This window comes from Coregonus clupeaformis, chromosome 15 (genome assembly GCF_020615455.1).
Source record: "Coregonus clupeaformis isolate EN_2021a chromosome 15, ASM2061545v1, whole genome shotgun sequence".
NCBI lineage: Eukaryota > Metazoa > Chordata > Actinopteri > Salmoniformes > Salmonidae > Coregonus > Coregonus clupeaformis.
The window spans coordinates 25,962,937-25,982,383 of NC_059206.1; positions in this window are offsets into that span (position 1 = coordinate 25,962,937).

A 19,447-nucleotide genomic window follows, 5' to 3' on the forward strand; every position below is an offset into this window, starting at 1 on the left:
CCAAGACCAAAGAGCTGTCAAAGGACACCAGAAACAAAATTGTAGACCTGCACCAGGCTGGGAAGACTGAATCTGCAATAGGTAAGCAGCTTGGTTTGAAGAAATCAACTGTGGGAGCAATTATTAGGAAATGGAAGACATACAAGACCACTGATAATCTCCCTCGATCTGGGGCTCCATGCAAGTTCTCACCCCGTGGGGTCAAAATGATCACAAGAAAGGTGAGCAAAAATCCCAGAACCACACAGGGGACCTAGTGAATGACCTGCAGAGAGCTGGGACCAAAGTAACAAAGCCTACCATCAGTAACACACTACGCCGCCAGGGACTAAAATCCTGCAGTCCCCCTGCTTAAGCCAGTACATGTCCAGGCCTGTCTGAAGTTTGCTAGAGTGCATTTGGATGATCCAGAAGAGGATTGGGAGAATGTCATATGGTCAGATGAAACCAAAATAGAACTTTTTGGTAAAAACTCAACTCGTCGTGTTTGGAGGACAAAGAATGCTGAGTTGCATCCAAAGAACACCATACCTACTGTGAAGCATGGGGGTGGAAACATCATGCTTTGGGGCTGTTTTTCTGCAAAGGGACCAGGACGACTGATCCGTGTAAAGGAAAGAATGAATGGGGCCATGTATCGTGAGATTTTGAGTGAAAACCTCCTTCCATCAGCAAGGGCATTGAAGATGAAACGTGGCTGGGTCTTTCAGCATGACAATGATCCCAAACACACCGCCCGGGCAACGAAGGAGTGGCTTCGTAAGAAGCAGTTCAAGGTCCTGGAGTGGCCTAGCCAGTCTCCAGATCTCAACCCCATAGAAAATCTTTGGAGGGAGTTGAAAGTCCGTGTTGCTCAGCGACAGCCCCAAAACATCACTACTCTAGAGGATATCTGCATGGAGGAATGGGCCAAAATACCAGCAACAGTGTGTGAAAACTTACAGAAAACGTTTGACCTGTGTCATTGCCAACAAAGGGTATATAACAAAGTATTGAGAAACTTTTGTTATTGACCAAATACTTATTTTCCACCATAATTTGCAAATAAATTCATAAAAAATCCTACAATGTGATTTTCTGGATTATTTTTTCTTATTTTGTCTGTCATAGTTGACGTGTACCTATGATGAAAATTACAGGCCTCTCTCATCTTTTTAAGTGGGAGAACTTGCACAATTGGTGGCTGACTAAATACTTTTTTTCCCCACTGTACATGGACTTTACAGGCTGTACATGACTGCCATTAAACAGAGCCCAGGTTGGGGAACAATCGATAAAGCACCATACCAGAACCAACTCTTGTCACATTGTCTCAGCCCATCTCCAGGGTATGACAGCTATTATCATAAACTCTGTTTCCACGGCAGCAGTACTGTGGACCCCCTTCTTCCCTAGCCACAGACATTAGGCTGACTGGCAGTTCACATCATATACTATATGTTGAACCATTAGAGACATGGGGTCTACTGAACAGCATTGTGTTATGTTGTTGCCAAAACAGCCCTATCACAGTGGTGTTCCTGACTCTGCACAGGGCAAGGCGGCTGGGTGGGGGGATGGGACAATTCTCATGTCTGGGTAGTAAATTTAGCTGACAGCCATATTGTCCCCACTCCACATCTCCATTTCCACCCCATCAAAATATTTAGACTTGCAGCCAAATAAGGGGGATGGAATAGTTTAAATATGGGGCATCGGATCCTCCCCCGCCTCCATTCCAGAGGTGGGAGGTCCATCTAGCACAGATGTGACACACATTAGTCTGTGTGGGAGACACAGCTCTCCTCCAGTGGTAGCAAAGCTTTGCTCTGGGGCTCAGTACATGTTTCACTAGTAGGTTTGACTGTCTGACCTTTGCCATCAAACTCGTACCAACACAGCATGTGAACCACCAAGGGGCAATGAGTCATACTGGGTGACATTTTCTTTTCTTTTCCTTGTTCGTCCGTATAAAGACTGAGCAAAATGAAAAACTCTACACTCTCTCCACAGTATGAAAAGGAGCAATTAAAGCCCTCTCTGGTGCTATTCACCTGCCTAAACTCTGTCATTCTTACTTCTCTCTCTCTCTCAATAAAGGCTACGGAGGAAGCATACGAAGAAAGAATCAATCGGATTTTAAGTTTGTTTCAGGCTTGTGCCTTTTTGCTCTTCAAACCAGCACACATCATCACAATGAGTTCCACCAGACAGCCAGATAGGAGCATTCCTGATGACACTGGCTTTATTATTTTGGCATCACGTATTGTAAAACACCTAACGTTAGGTGGCTCTATTCAGTGTACCTCTTATCCAAGAGGCCAACAGGGACATGGACAAGGACAACAGGGACTCAGATGGAGCTGGAATGACGGAGGCAGGCAGTTTCCTAAGCCAGCCAGGGTGGCGGTGCCTCTGAGAGATCCCCTGCTCGTTTTGTCCTTGGGATAGATGACATCTGCCTGCTGGCTGCCATTGGCTGTCACTACTGACAGAGAGCTGATGGGGAAGGGGTTGGGTGGAGGGGGTCTAGGGGTGAGGAGGGGTGAGGAGGGGTGACGAGGGGAGAGAAGGCAGGTGGCAGGGAGATAGACTGTTCCCCAGCTGTGTTTCTACACCCAGTGATCTCTCAACCCCCACCAGTCTACCCCACAGGCTTGGGTGTGTTTTTAATAAGCAGGCCAACGCTTTCACAGCCCTCAGATAAACAACTAATGAAATCCCTCTTTGCCTCTTAATCTAAATACCAGCGTGCACCTTGGGCTCCGGAGCAGACTCCTGGCAGGAGCCCAACCTGCTGCTAGGAGCCCTGCTATTACCTCGCTCAGCACGGCTCTGCTAAGCACAGCACAGCACAACACTTCACACAGAGGATAGGCATGTGCAAGAGCTAACACAACAACACAGTCATCTCAGCCTCTACCCCACGCCACCAAAACAAGGCTGACCAAGTACCATCAATAGATTAAGGAAGTCTCCCATAAAGCTATATGGAACACTGTGGCGATAAAACAATTTTATGGCGAGCTGCGAGAGCTTGCTTTGTTACTAATGGAGAAAGAGGTGAAATAAGTATGTCAAGTCTAACAGCCTGGTCTTGTACCAAGGCATAAAGGGGCTGTATATTTTTGCATGAATGTCAGGTAGTGTGACCTTAAATAATTCAGATGCACCCTCTCTCTAACATACTGAAATACACCCCCCTGAAGTCCCTGCTCACTTCTCCAGCTCACTCTCAGTTCCCTACTCTGTGCTGGAATCACTATTGGCAAATCGAGCGAGGCAGGATTAATTGTAATTCAAGGTCTATTACCATCGGCACAGCCTGGTTTGGGTGCTGAACACTGTAGGTGGGTGTGGTGAGAGGGAGAGCGGCTGCACTGCAGGCTGCTCTGGCCCTCAGATTGTTAAATAGCTTTTAGATCGAATTGATAAATCACTGGAACCTGTCTCACTGTTTCTCACCAAAAAAGATCTCCAAAAAACAGATAGAAATGAGTGAAATGAAAGAAAAAGGGGTGGGAAAAACAAAATGATTTAGAAATGGGTTAGGTGACAGTAAACTATGGAGATATGCTGCCCCCATGAGGAGCGATGAGGAACAGAGTATTTAACATGTTACTAACGGAATGTTCTTCAATTGTGCATGCCCGTGTTGATTCCAGCTGTCTCCCAGCCAGGCTTCCTGGAATGGCTCTGACAACTCTCCCCACTCTTAAATGTCACACTTCACACGGGCTATGTGATCCACTATGATTTGTATTTACCACAAAAAAAGGCCTGCTTAGGATTAGCATAGCAAAGGTGGCTGGCTATTTGACCTCTGTTAGAGGGAAAGGCCATGGCTGGCTAGTGTGTGACAGTATGTCTGGCCACTAAGAGAGAAACTGTGTGAATAGATTGGGTTCATTCAGCTCTTGGAGTCCCACAGCCCACAGAGACAGTGTTGGGGATGTACCATGGCTAGACAATGGCATCATATCTCTGCCTCATCTGGGCCCCTTAGTTCACTCTGATTGAGTCAAGGGTTTCACAGGAGAGTTACAGACAGTCTGACTATGTATTGTAGTCAGATAGGCATGGTGATAGACCTGTGGATCTGAGCTTGCTAATAGGAAAGGTTTTACAGACGATGACAGCTTTCAGGGCAAAATGACATCATCATTTTGAGCCACATTTCATATTGTTGAAACAGGATCAAGGCTGAACTTTCAAACTCTCTTGTTTCAAAAGGTGAAGCAAAATACACTGTGGTTTCACTTGGATCTGTAAAATACCTCTAATATTTGAGCTGCTCTACTTGCTTTGAAGTACTAGGGAAAGGCTTAAATATTTGTTGTTTGTCTGAAGGATTGCACTGTTGGGTTCTCTGAACTATTTCAATGAGCAACATGTATTTTGAAATGCAATGCCAATATGAAACTTCTTTCTGAAGTGAGTCTGTTTTTGGATCTCAAACAGTCTCGAATCAAACGCTTGCCTTGTGGTAAAAAAACAAAGCTTGCGGTACCATTGCAATTTGTAAGATTTCGCTGCCTTTTGGGGCTCCATATTCTGTCCACAGAACAGCCTTAGCAATGCCCTATCCCATGAGCAGAAACTATTTTGGTATTGCTGGGCTGATTAACTGCACTGCACAGATAAGACTAAAGAGTATTGTGGTGTACAGGGAATATACCTGGTGGAGTTGTTGTCTTTGGGGAGTGATGAACACCGTGATGAACACTCCATAACTCATTTTCATTAATATATTGGCACAATAAAGATGGCAGAGACGACCAGATCTAAAATAGGAACAATAAGCAACAGGGACGATGACTAAAAGCCATAAAATCACAATCTCAAAACTAGGCTACATCCAGTACAAAATGGCTGGCTGTTGCTATATTCATATAGTTTCTCTCAAACATTTGCGGAGGCATTATTATTATGGCCATTTCAGTATGGTTGGGTCATAATAGAGTTCCCTCCACTGTTTTATTGTGGAAGGCAATCATGTTAGTTATTGCAAGCCATTGGTCATTGGTCGTCTACACTCCTTTCTCCTGACTCTATTAATACATTAAACCAATGAAACCTTGGAGCCAAATTTCAGTTTACACAAAAGCGTATGAGATTAAGTGGGGAAAGTAACACAATTCCATAGCCTTGCCAGCAGATAACACATCTGTAAGAGCTGCTGTATGTGTTGGTTTTAATGCATGTTATACATGGAATGATTCCTTCATTGATGAATAAATGAGACTCCATCTCCTTCTAACTCAGTTTAACAGTGTTCGTCCCTAGGGGATTGGTGTCTTCACAGTAGATTTACAGATAACACGCTTAGAATTTACTTATGAGGATATCTATTTCCTCCTGTGTGAGGAGTTGAGTTTATTACTGCTCCTCTGTGCAACACGTTTGTTGCCACATGCAACATTAAAGGCACACCCACTGGGTTTATATTGGAATCCTGATTGGCTAGGAGAAAGAAACACCTTCACCATATCATTCTATTATTCCCCCAACCATTTACTACCACAGTCAGACCCTCTCTGTTATACCTCTTTTATATGATTTTTTTTTTTGCTGATTTACGACCCACAGATTAGTTCATTTTCACATTTCCATTAGTCCCTGCTAAAGGCCACAGGAAATGTTGAATCACTGTGCCCCATTAGCTGGCTGTACATTATTTAAGCACTGCTGAGCCTCTAAGCATTGTGTTTTCTATTATACTTCTCATGAAGAATGAATTGAGACATATCAATATTGTGAATCTTTCCAGTAGACAAAGGGAGAAATGTCATGACCCTCTCTTAAGTTACCATCATTCACAGAATGTCTGAAAGGAGCACATCAGGATATCCCCGTCTGGCTTTTGACAGAGTTTTCTGAATCTTGTCTCTGGTTCTGGACTTCAGTCTGTCTCCATCAGAGCAGAGTTTTCCTTTCTTTCTCTTTCTGAAGCAGCATCAGGGGGCCATCCATCCACAGTGATCCTGAATAGATATTCAAATGAATAAAGAGAAGTTGCTTGGCAATGGCTCTATAAATTAGTCAGTGTGTGTCTGCCGAGGCTGGTTGTTAGTCAGGGCGTTGTGATGAGGATCTGCTGGCTGTCTGGATGGTTGATGAATGGAGAGGAGGCCCCCAAGGGAGGAGGCCCTTAATCGCAGAGTCAGTATAATCTGTGTCTGAGCCAGCCAATGACAGGCCTCATCTGCCCAATTTGTGTCTGAGCAACCAATGACAGGCTTCATCTTCCCAATTTGTGTCTGGGCAGCCAATGACAGCCCTCGTCTGCCTCTCTCTACACCTGAGGAGCTGGTGAGGCGTTGGCGGATACGAGAATTCCGAGCAGGAAGCCGCAGTGGGCGTGTTCGAATCGTCTGTCATTATTATTTATGTCTATTCATTTATTCACTGTCCAGCATCGCCTATACCTGTATCTCATTGTTGATGCTTGTTTCATTTATGCCTTAGATTTTGTAGAGGGGCAGGGATGCAACAAGAGAAGTTGTTGTTGTTTGTTTTACCTCTGTGCCACTGACAGGCGATGCTGTGGATCAGCGTATACATCACAGTGAGAGGCCACTTCAGTCAACATCATGGTAAACAAGTCGAGCCATCATGTGGATGAGGGGCTGTGAAGAGGGGCCTGCTGGGTAGGCCTGCCGGGCACAGTTTGGACACTCCCCTGTGGTGGCTCCCACTGAGGCCCAGCAGGGGGCGCTCTCTTAACAGGCCACTGGATGACAGTTGATTAGGTGTTCCCCAGCGAGGAGCAGCACCACTGAGAAATCTCCTGGATCCCCTTCTTCCGTCCAACCCCCTCGAGAGGAGAGCTGCTGCCTCTCATTTACGGTACTGTTTCTGTACTGAGAGGGCCGGTGGGGATACTTGTTAGTTCCTCTGCTCTGCTGTCTGTATGAACAGCCCTGTCTTCAGTGGACATGCTAGTCCAGTGTAATACTGCAAGGCCTACTTGCATCACAGAGACTACATGTCAGATTATAGAACTCACAATCAGGGATAGCAACATGGTGTACAACATCACACCTCAGAGTGCTAATGAAGGTGCAGTAGTTGCCTACCTTTGGGGTGAGTGCTCGACTTGATCTCAGCCAGGCAGCTCAACTGTTGGCGCTTAAGACTGATCTTCTCTTTGAAAGAAGATCACAAGCAATGTTTGCAAAGGAAACAAAAAACACTCAAGTGATTAAAAAGAGATGACACATTTACTGACATAGAACAGGCTCTCTTAGCACAGGAGTCAGGTGTTCACATCCACTTCGGGAAAAGAACACGTCTGATTATCACCAAGATCAAAATGGCTTTATGATCCCTAAGTATGCTTGTAGTTGATGAGGGAGAGTTGAAAGCAAGCCATGGCAGATTATTTGAAAAATCTTCTCATTGATCTCTCGCACACAGACAAAATAATGCATTTCAGCCCTTTGCATCATCTAATAGTAGCTTACATTTGTTCCTGTTTGCTAGGTAATTAAAATTATTCCCACTTTGAATTGAAATTAATCTGAAAGCAAGCAGCAATTAAAAACCACATTGCCCTTTTTGAGCATTGTACACAATGTATTATTGATGATTGGGCATATTAAAACAAATTACCTCCATGAATCAAAAACGCTTTGGATGGGAAAGAAGAAATCAAGAGTTTGTTGCTCTTCGTATTGCTTCACACATTAGAGTAGTAGATTTAATCTCTGTCACTGTCACCAAGGTACTGGTGACCATCTTTGGAATGGAGCTCCAGTGTAATTTAAAAAGTAGCTGCCACGAATTCAGCCGAGGCTGCCCCTCCTTCTTGCTCGGACAGGCTTCGGCGTTCGTTGTCACCGGAGTACTAGCTACTACCGATCCATGTTTCTATGTTCGACTTGTTTTGTCTTTATTGGTCACACCTGTTTCCCATCATGTAGTTATGTCTTCCCTATTTAACCCTCTGTCTCACACTGTGTGTTGTGCGTGTTTGTTCATGTTTTGGTTGTCGTAGTGAGCGGGTTTGTTCCTCCCTGCGTAGAGGTGTGTTCATTAAGATACCTACGAGTAAAGTAAGTTTTTTTCGATTAGCTCTGTGTCCTGCGCCTGACTTGGTCCTACCGCATTACACTGATGCCTTGATAGCAGCAGATGTTGTTCCTATAAAGACTAGAACAAGACTAATTGTTTTTGTATGTATTTTTTATTTGGTGACTGAAACATTCTTAATGATAGATTAGAATAAAAGTACAGAACAGCACCACTTGAATAAATGCAGGGTCATCCAAGAACAAAGTGTGGCTGTTGTTTTCCAAGGCTTGTTCCTCGTCTCTAAATACATCATGCCACAGCAAGTTGAGGGCTCATTTGCAGGAACACAAGGCTTAATTGTATTTTAATGTGGGTTCCCTATAACAGGTCAAAGTCTCCCTAATTTCATCTCATCCAGCATAGTTAAACCATTAACCCTCATTAAGATCAATGGCTACTGCTCAGGCAGGAAGGCAGCTAAGTGCTCTGCTTTAGCCTCTTAAAAAACTGCCTTGGGATCTTTTGAAAGACACAGTGGGAATAATCACTCCTGCAATCACGCTGAACTAGTCAATCAGAGCAATATGCTCGGCACACAGTCAATGATGAACGAAAGCCACCCCCCTTAAAGCCCCCCCCCCCCACCCCTCCTTCCCACAAACCACCATCACAGCGCAATCTAGCTAGGCCAATCAATTTGGCCCAATTGAAATGGCTGCTGTCTCAGTGACTGTCAGTCTGGTGAACCTGCCTGGCACCAGAGCACTCACACTCAGGCAGAGAAGTGATATACTTTACAACCGGTGAGTGAATCTAAAGGGAAGGATGTGACACCAGGCCATATAATCCCACTTCATTGACTCAGGTAGAGACTTCTAAATACAAGGTTGAGTTGAATTTCATCTCCTCCTCCCCCGGCCTCCCTTCCCTCTAAAGAGTTGCTGAGTTATCAAGGACGCCAGCGTGTGCATGAAAGGGTCGCTAAAGATTTCGTCTTGTGGCATAGTGTCTGCCTGGACTTGGTGTTAGAGGAAGGCCAGCTCCATTAAGAAGCCATTGTCCACAGCCCAATGCCATTTCATTTGTCAGATACACTGGGTAAGTGCCTGTGATATATCATCTCCCATTGCCTCCCTGATAACAGGAATGAAAACGAAGCACTTTAAATGCCCCTTTCCCAGAAGCCTCAGCTAAGGCCAATAACAAGCAGAGAATATTGAGCATACACAAACACATAAGTGCTCACAGCAGGGTTAGAAAACAAGTTAACCCTTTCACCGAATTGATAGCTTTCAAGTGAGAGAGCATTTTATATCTAGAGGATTACTGCCATTTACCTGTATTTAAACACTAGTTTATGGCATTTTGTCTGTTTAGAAAAAGTCATAGCCTTGGGAAGTGTGACGAGTACTGAGGATACGAAGCGGTAGGACGCAGACGCAGGAATTAACAATGTAAAGGTTTACTTAACACTAAGCAAGAGAACAACAAAGAGAGAGTACACGACATGACACTAACAATCACACAAAACACAACGCTGAACAGTCCAGGGCTATATAGGGGTGGTGATGAGGTGCAGGTGCACTGGAGGTGATTAGGGTGTGTTGGGTTTCCATTCCGGTGTTGCCGAGGTGGTGCGCTCAGACCGGTGGCTCAGTAGACCAGTGAATCAGAGCAACGGGAGGAGACGTGACGCACTGGAAGGGAGTGAGCCCCATGGAGGAGTGAACGAGGGAGTTCTGGGCATATTCTGCCCAGGGAAGAAACCTCGCCCACTCACCCTGCCGGTCCTGACAGTGGCAACGAAGAAACCTCCCCAGCTCCTGGTTCATGCGCTCCACCTGCCCATTCGACTGAGGCCTATACCCAGAAGTGAGGCTGGCCGTGGCCCCGATCTTCTCCAGGAAAGCCTTCCACACTCAGGAGGTGAATTGGGGGCCACGGTCCATAATACCTCAGCGACCTGGAGTGCAGAAGGAAGAACAGTTAGTGGCAAAAAACGGCATGATTTGGAGAACCGATATACGGCCACAAGGACTGTGCTGAAGCCATCAGAACGTGGGAGGTCGGTGACAAAGTCTATGGACAGGTGTGACTAAGGTCGCTGAGGCACTGGGAGAGGAACTAGTTTGCCTGCCGGGGCGTTCCGAGGGGTCTTCGTATGGGCACATACTGAACAGGAGTTGATATAGCGGGAGACATCAGTAGCCAAGGTGGGCCACCAGTATTTTTGTGAGAGAGAATGTAGGGTGCGCGTCATACCGGATTGCCCTGCCATAACGGTTGTGTGCGCCCAGAGCAGCAGGCAGTCACGGACCCTGTTGGGTACATACACACGCCCCGGAGGGGTGTTGGCAGGTGCTGGGTCCTCCTGAGCCGCCAGGCGGATGTCTTCGTCCACATCCCAAACGACAGGTGCCACGATGAGAGACGGAGGCAGGATAGGACCCCCCAGATCCTTCCTTTCTCCGGTATGGTGCATCCTGTTAAGTGCGTCGGCCTTCACATTCTGGGATCCTGGGCGGTAGGACAGAATAAACTGAAAGCGAGTAAGAAATTGGGCCCACCTGGCTTGACAAGAGTTCATCCGTTTTGCTGCTCGTATGTGCTCCAAATTCCGGTGGTCAGTGAGAATCCGGAATGGATGGACTGCACCCTTCAGCCAGTGTCTCCATTCCTCCAGAGCGAGGACCACCGCCAACAGCTCCCTGTCTCCAACTCCATAGTTCCTCTCTGCGGGGGTAAGCTTTTTAGAGAAAAAGGCACAGGGATACATTTTCTCTGGCTTACCTTGCCGCTGGGAGAGGACCCCACCCATGCCCTCCTCAGATGCGTCCACCTCCAGGATGAAACGACGAGATGGATCTGGGTGTTTTAGGAGGGGAGCTGTGGTGAACCTCTCCTTCAGCCTCTTGAAGGCAGTGTCAGCCTCAGGGTTCCAAGCCAGCTTCTGAGGTCACCCTTAAGGAGAGAGGTGAGCGGTGTGGCTATGGAGCTGAAGGACCTGATGAATCGCCGGTAGACATGTGCGAAGCCCAGGAAGCTCTGTAGGCCCTTGATGGTGGTGGGGACTGGCCATGACCTGACGGCGTCCGTCTTCGCTCTTTCCATGAACACCCCCTGAGGACTGATCCTGTATCCCAGGAAGGAGATGGCCTGTTGGTGGAATTTGCATTTCTCCCCCATCAACAACAGGTTGTGTTCCCGGAGGCGGAGTAGGACCGCTCGGACGTCACTGATGTGCTCCTCGAACGTAGCCGAGTAGATCAGGATATCGTCGATGTACACCACCAACTGTCTACTCAGCATGTCTCGGAACACGTAATTGACGAAGGACTGGAACACAGGTGCGTTGGCGAGGTCGCAGGGCATGACGCAGTATTCATAGTGGCCTGAGGTAGTGCTGAATGCCGTCTTCCACTTGTCTCCTTCCCGGATTCGGAACAGGTTGTAGGCACTCCTCAGGTCCAACTTGGTAAAGTACCGGGCCCCTCGCAGCTGCTCGATGGCCGACGGAACCAGAGGGAGGGGGTACCGGTACTTGGTGGTGACTGCGTTCAGCCCCAAGTAGTCAATGCACAGCCTCAGTCCACCTTCTTTTTTGGCAACGAAGAAGAAGCTGGCGGAGGCAGGAGAGGTAGAGCGTCTGATGAACCCCTGTTTCAGGGTCTCCGCCACATACTTCTCCAGGGCCTCAGTCTCCGCTATGGAAAGGAAGTAAATGCGACTCTTCAGGGGGTGTTGTCCCTCCAGCAGGTCAATGGCGCAGTCCCAGGGCCTGTGAGGAGGGAGACACTTAGCCTTGGAGGCAGAGAAGACATCGGAGAGATCTGCATACTCACGTGGAATGTTGGGCTGGAGGGCTGACGTGGAACAACAAACCACCGGCAGGCAAGTCCTCCGGCATGAGGGGAACCAGGCTGTGATCCTCTTGGTGATCTAATTGATGGTGGGGTTGTGTAGTCTGAGCCAGGGCAATCCCAAGACTTGGTTTGGTGACAGGTGATGACGGAACACTCACGGAGCGGCGAGGGGGGTCATACTGCCTAGATAGGGAATGCCAGGAGATCTGTGGTCCGTGGTGGTGTAGGGGGTGCTGCCCACCTCCATGGGTGAGGACTCTGAGGCAGGGCGGCATCCATAGTTCAGATGGGGTGAGCGTCGAGGCTCCGGGTGGTGTTGGGAACGCTGTCAGTCTCTCAACATGTCGTTGAGATGAATGGATGTGGCGATGAGGGTATCAAGGTCCATCTCGTCGTTCCGACATGCGAGTTCCCTCGTAATGTCCTCCTCTCCTGAAGGCTGTGCGCAGAGCACGCTCATTCCAGCCAGAAGACACAGCCACTGTGCGAAAGCTCAGGGCGTACTCGAACGCAGGCTCCTCTCCCTGGTGTAGCCGGAGGAGACGCTCAACCCCATCCTTTCCCTCCGTGGGATGATCGAACACCGCCCTGAACCAATCGAGGAAGGTGGAGTAGGGAAGCGCCGCGGCCTCACCTCATTGCCAGACTGCCGTGGCCCAATCCAGCGCCTTTCCCTTCAGTAGCAAAATCACCAGCACTATCCTGGCTTGGTCCGATGGAGATGCCCCATGCTGACACGCCAGATACAGTGAAACCTGTAGCAGGAAGCCTCCGGCAGGGCGAGGGGTCCCTCAGACGTTGGTGATAGCACAGGAGGAGGTGGACTAGGTGCACTCGCCGGTCCCTGAGGTGGAACCGGAGCGATGGTCAGTTTATGCAGTGTTTGGAGCACTGCCTGCATGGAGGCGTTCAGCTGGGCAATCTGCTGCTGGTGCTGGTCGAGGAGCTGGGAAACTCCAGGATGATTACCTGCTGCATCCATCTTCGTGAGGTGTGTGATTCTGTGACGAGTACTGAGGATACGAAAAGGTAGGACGCAGACGCAGGAATCAACAATGTACAGTTGAAGTCGGATGTTTACATCTTAGCCAAATACATTTAAACTCAGTTTTTCACAATTCCTGACATTTAATCCTAGTACAAATTCCCTATCTTAGGTCAGTTAGGATCACCACTTTATTTTAAGAATGTGAAATGTCAGAATAATAGCAGAGATAATTATTTATTTCAGCTTTTATTTATTTCATCACATTCCCAGTGAGTCAGAAGTTTACATACACTCAATTAGTATTTGGTAGCATTGCCTTTAAATTGTTTAACATGGGTCAAACGTGTCGGGTAGCCTTCCACAAGCTTCCCACAATAAGTTGGGTGAATTTTGGCCCATTCCTGTGCAGTTGCAAACCGTAGTCTGGCTTTTTTATGGCGGTTTTGGAGCAGTGGCTTCTTCCTTGCTGAGCGGCCTTTCAGGTTATGTCGACATAGGACTCGTTATACTGTGGATATAGTTACTTTTGTACCTGTTTCCTCCAGCATCTTCACAAGGTCCTTTGCTGTTGTTCTGGGATTTATTTGCACATTTCGCACCAAAGTACGTTCATCTCTAGGAGACAGAACGCGTCTCCTTCCTGAGCGGTATGACGGCAGCGTGGTCCCATAGTGTTTATACTTGCGTACTATTGTTTGTACAGATGAACGTGGTACTTTCAGGCATTTGGAAATTGCTCCCAAGGATGAACCAGACTTGTGGAGATCTACAATTCTTTTTCTAAGGTCTTGGCTGATTTCTTCTGATTTTCCCATAATGTCAAGCAAAGAGGCACTGAGTTTGAAGGTAGGCCTTGAAATACATCCACAGGTACACCTCCAATTGACTCAAATTATGTCAATTAGCCTATCAGAAGCTTCTAAAGCCATGGCATCATTTTCTGGAATTTTCCAAGCTGTTTAAAGGCACCATCAACTTAGTGTATGTAAACTTCTGACCCACTGGAATTGTGATACAGTGAATTATAAGTGAAATAATCTTTCTGTAAACAATTGTTGGAAAAATGACTTGTGTCATGCACAAAGTAGATGTCCTAACCGACTTGCCAAAACTATAGTTTGTTAACAAGAAATTTGTGGAGTGGTTGAAAAATGAGTTTAAATGTATGTAAACTTCCGACTTCAACTGTAAAGGTTTACTTAACACTGAGCAAGAGAACAACAATGAGCGAGTACACAACATGACACTAACAATCACACACAACACAACCCTGAACAGTCCAGGGCTATATAGGGGTGGTGATGAGGTGCAGGTGCGCTGGAGGTGATTAGGGTGCGTTGGGTTTCCATTCCGGTGTTGCCGAGGTGGTGCACTCAGACCGGTGGCTCAGCAGACCAGCGAATCTAGTGACAAAAACATTCAGCACCCCTACCCTAAAACATCTTCCCACAGCCTGGAAAGAGTGCAACAAATGTTTGAGAGCCCACTTATTTTCTGCAACACTGTGCAAATGTTGTATTTCAGTCATGCACAGATGACAGGCTACATTAATAAACCTGTCGAGGCAGCCTCCATTCTGATGGCCTGCTGAGCACAAAAAGCGGCCAGATTGTAGCCAACCACTCTTTCTGTTTGTAGTGATGGAGGGCGGTTTGTTTGGGTCCACTTATGGCTTCTAAACCACAGAGCTTCAGGTTTGTTTTGATCTTTTTGTTTCTCCCGTCTGGCCTTTCCTGCTGTGCTTCACAAATTCCAATTATTATTAAAGGATCAAATCAATGGCCCAAGTGTCTAAATCGCTGGTGGACTGGACAGCCTCTGGATTTCATTTTTCTCTATGATGGTGGGAGGGAGCTCCAGGGACAATTAGTTTACCCTCAGTGGGACTGAGCCTGCTTTGCCCTCCAATGAGATGACTGCTAGGAGCAAGTCTCCACCGTTTTTTTGTGGAAATGACAACTCAGACTGGAGCTAATGATTTTTTCTTATTTTTTCTTATTTTGTCTTTAACCTGAGGACTGTCTTGAGGTGCTGAGTGCCACTCGATCCAAAATGACTCTCTGGGCTCTGCAGTGGACTTGTCACCTCTTGACTTCTGCCTCCCTATTATTGCCTCATACTTTTGAGTGAAATGAAAGGCTGGTGGCAAAGACCAGCCATGCAAGCAAGGTACAATTCAGCTTTCAGAGAAGGAAGAGCAGGAAGCCACACAGTTCTTGCATATACAGTGAGGGAAAAAAGTATTTGATCCCCTGCTGATTTTGTACGTTTGCCCACTGACAAATAAATGATCAGTCTATAATTTTAATGGTAGGTTTATTTGAACAGTGAGAGACAGAATAACAACAACAAAATCCAGAAAAAACACATGTCAAAAATGTTATAAATTCATTTGCATTTTAATGAGGGAAATAAGTATTTGACCCCCTCTCAATCAGAAAGATTTCTGGCTCCCAGGTGTATTTTATACAGGTAACGAGCTGAGATTAGGAGCACACTCTTAAAGGGAGTGCTCCTAATCTTATCTTGTTACCTGTATAAAAGACACCTGTCCACAGAAGCAATCAATCAATCAGATTCCAAACTCTCCACCATGGCCAAGACCAAAGAGCTCTCCAAGGATGTCAGGGACAAGATTGTAGACCTACACAAGGCTGGAATGGGCTACAAGACCATCGCCAAGCAGCTTGGTGAGAAGGTGACAACAGTTGGTGCGATTATTCGCAAATGGAAGAAACACAAAATAACTTTCAATCTCCCTCGGCCTGAGGCTCCATGCAAGATCTCACCTCGTGGAGTTGCAATGATCATGAGAACGGTGAGGAATCAGCCCATAACTACACGAGAGGATCTTGTCAATGATCTCAAGGCAGCTGGGACCATAGTCACCAAGAAAACAATTGGTAACACACTACGCCATGAAGGACTGAAATCCTGCAGCGCCTACAAGGTCCCCCTGCTCAAGAAAGCACATATACAGGGCCGTCTGAAGTTTGCCAATGAACATCTGAATGATTCAGAGGAGAACTGGGTGAAAGTGTTGTGGTCAGATGAGACCAAAATCGAGCTCTTTGGCATCAACTCAACTCGCCGTGTTTGGAGGATGAGGAATGCTGCCTATGACCCCAAGAACGCTATCCCCACCGTCAAACATGGAGGTGGAAACATTATGCTTTGGGGGTGTTTTTCTGCTAAGGGGACAGGACAACTTCACTGCATCAAAGGGACGATGGACGGGGCCATGTACCGTCAAATCTTGGGTGAGAACCTCCTTCCCTCAGCCAGGGCATTGAAAATGGGTCGTGGATGGGTATTCCAGCATGACAATGACCCAAAACACATGGCCAAGGCAACAAAGGAGTGGCTCAAGAAGAAGCATATTGAGGTCCTGGAGTGGCCTAGCCAGTCTCCAGACCTTAATCCCATAGAAAATCTGTGGAGGGAGCTGAAGGTTCGAGTTGCCAAACGTCAGCATCGAAACCTTAATGACTTGGAGAAGATCTGCAAAGAGGAGTGGAACAAAATCCCTCCTGAGATGTGTGCAAACCTGGTGGCCAACAAACGTCTGACCTCTGTGATTGCCAACAAGGGTTTTGCCACCAAGTACTAAGTCATGTTTTGCAGAGGGGTCAAATACTTATTTCCCTCATTAAAATGCAAATCAATTTATAACATTTTTGACATGCGTTTTTCTGGATTTTTGTTGTTGTTATTCTGTCTCTCACTGTTCAAATAAACCTACCATAAAAATTATAGACTGATCATGTCGTTGTCAGTGGGCAAACGTACAAAAACAGCAGGGGATCAAATACTTTTTTCCCTCACTGTAGAATGGAGAGGGCGGGCAGTGCTCTTTAACTGCACCAACGCCACTCTAAACCCCTCGCTGCACAGATGAAATAGTTGTATAAAGAGGGCTGTATGACAGGAGCCTGTCTTATAACAATTTCAATCTACTGATGTATCTGTTTACAAACAGATGCTCCTATGCAGCTTTATCACCAAATGTATTTACAGAACTTAAACTTGGACAAGTCAAAGTGATCTTTGTGTCTTCTGAATAGTTTTGCAGGGAATCAGTGACAGTAGGTGAAGTGAAGAGTTAAACCCAGTACACCAGATCCCACTGAGAACACTGCATCGTCTAGTTCCCCAGATTAAAGAGCCATCAGCACATCATTTGCACATCTAATAAGCCAGCAGTAAAATCACACACACAATGGCTGCTTCATTAATAGTCTCTTCAAGTGCTTTGAAACATAAAATGCTTAATTCTGCTTATTATTCGCTTGAAATGTATCCCACTGAGAAACATTTCTGTTCTCTAAATTCAGACACATTTGTGTTTTCCTCCTCTGAAAATACAAAACTCTCACTAATTAGGACCTTGGTGGCATATGGCAAACACTGTCGGGAGATTTGCCCCTGTTTTTCTGTGCCTTTATTGTGTGTTTAATGCACCTTGAGCCCTTACCAAAGGCACTGGGGGCCTTCTTGTTGCTGAGGAAAGTTCTTTCATTAGTGTTATTAGAAAGTGGCAGAAATGTAAATTGGTAGAGATGAATTAACAACCCCTCTGGGAGGTGGAGGCCTAAGCCTGCTAATATGCAATTATATTAGCCAGCTTTGCATCTCCATCACAACATATCTGAAGGTGTGAACCAAGGAATGGGGGGCCGGATCTGGGGCCCTCCCAGCAGCGCTTCGCAACGCAGCCAGGGTGTGCAGTGTGTGTGAAGGGAGGTGGGGGAGGCAGTTGCTCTGCTAAAGCCGACTGGATAAAATGTTCAGCCTGTTAATTGAGAACAGTTTGCTTCCGTGACAAACAACAGCTACACAACCGAGCAGTGAGAGCTCTCTCCCTCCTGCAATGGAACTGAGTTCTCACTCAAAGTACCCTTCACAGCAGCTTATATCGCATAGCTCTCATACCCATACACAAATTATATATTGTACCTCATTCTCTCTAGACACTGTTAATGCTATATACTGTCACACCCTGATCTGTTTCACCTGTCTTGTGCTTGTCTCCACCCCCTCCAGGTGTTGCCCATTTTCCCTCATTATCCCCTGTGCATTTATACCTGTGTTTTCTGTTTATCTGTTGCCAGTTCGTCTTGTCTCGTCAAGTTTACCAGCGTGTTTTTTCCCGTACTCCTGTTTGGTCTAGTCCCTGTTTTCTAGTTCTTCCGGTTTTGACCATTCTGCCTGCCCTGACCCTGAGCCTGCCTGCCTTTCTGTACCTTGTTGACACTACCCTGGATTACTGACCTCTGCCTGCCCTGACCCTGAGCCTGCCTGCCATTCTGTACCTTACTGACACTACCCTGGATTACTGACCTCTGCCTGCCCTGACCCTGAGCCTGCCTGCCATTCTGTACCTTATTGACACTGCCTGAAAGTGACAAAGTGTCTTTCTAATCATCTTCAACATTTCAATGGCATCATTTAGTAAACCTTGAATCCACTTTGACGTGGATGTTTTATTCTACTTCTGCTTTGATTAAAACAATTAAAAATACGTTGGTTGTGTTTTGTTCTGCCAACTGCAATTGTTTGCCATTGTGTTCTCCAGACTGCAGAACAGACTGCTGTTAGATGCCTTTGTATGCATATGTTTTACTACACATACAATTGAACTGAAATTGATGTATCATGTTGTGTTGTCTCCAACAATAGAGTTAATTTGTTTTACAGTTGCCAAAACAGACCTGACAAATTCTGGGCATTGCTTGACAGAAACTCGGCTGACGTTTCGAAGTCTGAAGTCTGTACTATAACTACATGTCTCCGGTTGTTGTTTATAAATTTTTCTCTGTCCAAATGACAAGCTTTTCAGGCAGGACTCCAACTGTTCTGAGCAATAGGCCAGTCCAATATCCTTTTGGTTGTTGATGGACAGATAATACAGCACTGCTTATGAGAGCCCACAACTTGTCTAACAAACAGGAAAGATGATGGGAAATTGCTGCCACATTGCCTTGGAGTTATTTTTAGTGCTCAATTAAATAGGCCGCATGATAGGTTTTGTATTGCCAGCTATTAGATCATTGTAGTAACATAGCTACTGTAAGTGTTGGTCAACTTGTTTCTAGGGCTGTGAGCAGATTTATATCCCTGAAGTTTGAAAGAAGAGCAGAAACTCTGCTGCAAGATCACAACTACTTCTTATGTCAGTAAATCCTGTAGTTATGACATGTCATCAAATCCAATGATCTGGATTTATAGGGTTTAAATATACATTTTATTGCATTAGAGTGGTGGGATCAGCTGCCTTCATAAAATGCAATTAGCCTGAATAGCATCTGGGTAAATATGTTTCTCTTGACCAACGATAAAAAATGTGATGTATTGCTAAATGGCTGGATTTAGCATCCGAGGGAACGCCTTTTATCCTGACTATGTATTATGTCCTGGAGAATGAATATGGTGCATGTTCACAACACATGATTCACAAGCTGTGCATTAAGCCCTGACTGGGCCTTCTGTTTTGATATGATGTCATTGAACGCTGCCTTCGTTTCATTGTAATCGTTTGGCAGCATGTGTCTTTTCATCTTAACCCTCCCGTTGTCCTAGGGTCAAAATGACCCGCCACTGT